The sequence below is a fragment of the Capsicum annuum genome, chromosome 6, assembly GCF_002878395.1.
Source record: "Capsicum annuum cultivar UCD-10X-F1 chromosome 6, UCD10Xv1.1, whole genome shotgun sequence".
NCBI lineage: Eukaryota > Viridiplantae > Streptophyta > Magnoliopsida > Solanales > Solanaceae > Capsicum > Capsicum annuum.
The window spans coordinates 223,423,886-223,426,381 of record NC_061116.1 but is presented as its reverse complement, the minus strand read 5'-3'; the positions used below and the strand labels follow the sequence as shown (position 1 = coordinate 223,426,381).

General features: G+C 32.4%; 1 protein-coding gene across 1 annotated transcript in view; it reads left to right on the top strand.

The window, feature by feature from the left end:
* The first annotated feature begins 2,062 nt into the window (after positions 1–2,062).
* LOC107875492 (AT-rich interactive domain-containing protein 2) overlaps positions 2,063–2,496 on the top strand; it is a 6,298-nt gene continuing 5,864 nt past the window's right edge. The window contains exons 1-2 of the mRNA XM_047414145.1: positions 2,063–2,112; positions 2,230–2,285. The gene's annotated coding sequence lies outside the window, so the exon portion shown is untranslated. The remainder of the gene's footprint in view (positions 2,113–2,229; positions 2,286–2,496) is intronic.

Below are 2,496 nucleotides of genomic sequence, written 5' to 3'. Positions count from 1 at the left end.
TTCATTAACATCATCATCTTCAACCTCCATTGACGAATCTCCAAACTCCAGAATTTCTCAAAGCTTGAACGGTTTTGTAAGCCATAATGGATTCAAGATGTGATGGTGCAGGACGTCGTGGATTCGAGATCTGATGGTGGATGAGATCTGATTCAGGATCTATATATGAATTCTATATGAATCATTCTAGATCTGTATATACACTCGAAATCTAATAGTGGAGGACGCTGCAGTGGACCTCTCTCCGGCCACTCACAACCATCACTAAAACATAATATCTGGATCTGTAAGCTCTTTTCATGGTGGATGAGCTCGCTATTGTGTAGGTTGGTTTGAGGTCGTCGGAGCTCAGGTGGTTTGGTCGCTGCTGCGTCATAGTTCGCTCCAATTCATCGAAGCTAGATAGAGCTCCTTGCCAGAGTTTTTTAATGGAGTTAACGGAAGAAGACTTGAACTGAAGAAGAATTTAAGTTTGATAATGTCCTTAATTTTATACGTTGTTTGAGGAGCATTAGGCATTAAAATGGGAAGATAGGTTATGTATTTGATAGGTGAAGAGAGAAAGTATGAGAAGGGATTTTTGTAATTAGTTGTGAGGGTTGGGATTTTTAGTAATATTAGTAACTTAAGGTGTAGCTTAAATTCACTTTTTCATATGTTTATCCATAAGACATTCGTTCTAACTCTTGCCCATAAGGCAAACATTCAAGAGAATGAACGTACACAATTAACTAGAAGTTTTGCCTAGACAAAAGTTAAAAACTTAGATATGTCTCCCATAAGGCAGACGTTCTAACTCTTGCCTATCAGACAAACATTCATGACATATCAAGACAGCGAACCTGTTCAATTGACCACAAGTTTTCGCTTATAGAGAAACATTATAACTTATTTAGTGGGAACAAAAAATTAATGTCATACACTTTAGGGGATAAAAATTCAAAATCGAATATTTGAGGAACCAAAATTTAAGATCGAATACTTTGGAGGACACTAGACCTAATTTTCTGCATTTAAATTTCACTTTTTAACCCACGAGTCAATCCAAGACAGAACAACTTGGGATACGCCAAACAGTCCTAATTTAAAGAGCAAGAAAAATGTCAACCCAACCACACCAAACTAGTGATTGAATTGGGTTGATTTCACGGGCCAAACTTATTTTGACAGTTTTATTTTAAGTATTTCAATCAAAATTTATATCATGAAATTTCAAACTACTTTGTGACTTGATCTATAAATACTCTCTTCGTCCCATTTTATATGTCGTCATTTTCTTTTTTGTTCATTCAAAAAAAAAAGTCACATTTTTCTTATTTGACAACTATTTAATAGCATCATCCTTATTTTATCCTTATTGAGTTTCATTTAATAAGAAAAAACAACAAACAGAAACATTAAATTGACTTTAAGAGGGATAATATTGTAAACTTTATAAAGTTATCATTTATTTTTAAAAGGCATAATACATAAAAAAAAAAAAAAAAACTTTAACTTGACATTAAATTATGACTATGACCAACTTTGTCAGTGCACAAGTAAATCTTTTAACTATATAAAAGTTGAACCAAAAATACTCCAATTCTGCAACTTACATGTGTGAAACTCAATCGCTCCTACATGAATTAGTAATCCACTCAGATACTGCCACCTAATACAAAAGACACATTATAAGTATGACTTTTAACTTTGTCAATGCATAAATAGGCTCTTCAACTGTACAAAAGCCGAACAAAAAAACACTTCAATTCTAACTCTGATGCGCGTAATTTTGAGTGTATACACGCATTTTGCCAGGTAAGATTAGAGTATTTTTTTGTTCAGCTTTTGCATAGTTAAAGAACCTACTGTGTATTGATAAAGTTAAAGATCATACTTATAATTTGGTGCCAAGTAAAGGTTTTGTTTATATATTATGTCATTTTTATACTTCATGTCCGATCAAAAGGCGTCGCATAAAATGAAATAGCGGAAGTATCTTTTACCTCAATTACTTTTGCATTTCCATATTTACCCTTCCCATCCTATTATAAATAGGTGTTCCCACACCTTCTATTCTCCATTTTGACAATCCAAAAATCACAAAAGCAAGCAAAGGCTTCACTTGAGTTGGTATAAATCCATCCTTCTCTTTTCTATTTCTTCTTATATAGAGAATGTCTTTTAAATTTATTTCTTCCTTCACATTTTATTTACTCCTTTTCTCATTTTTTTTTTCCCTCCCAAGAGGGTGTAGATTGGCAAGCAACTTGGTCCCATTTTGACAATTGTTGATAAAACAAAAGGCAAGTGAACTTTCCTTCTTTACATGTTCTATTCCTTTTCTCTAATTATACTACTCACATTGATCATATTGTTCATTAACTTTAATCAAATATACATATTACTTTGAGCATAAAATTTGAATTTTTAAACGTCAATTGAATTTCCCTAAAGTAGAATATGATATTTACACTATGAAATATCCTTTATATGAAATAAAAATAGAAAATGTGC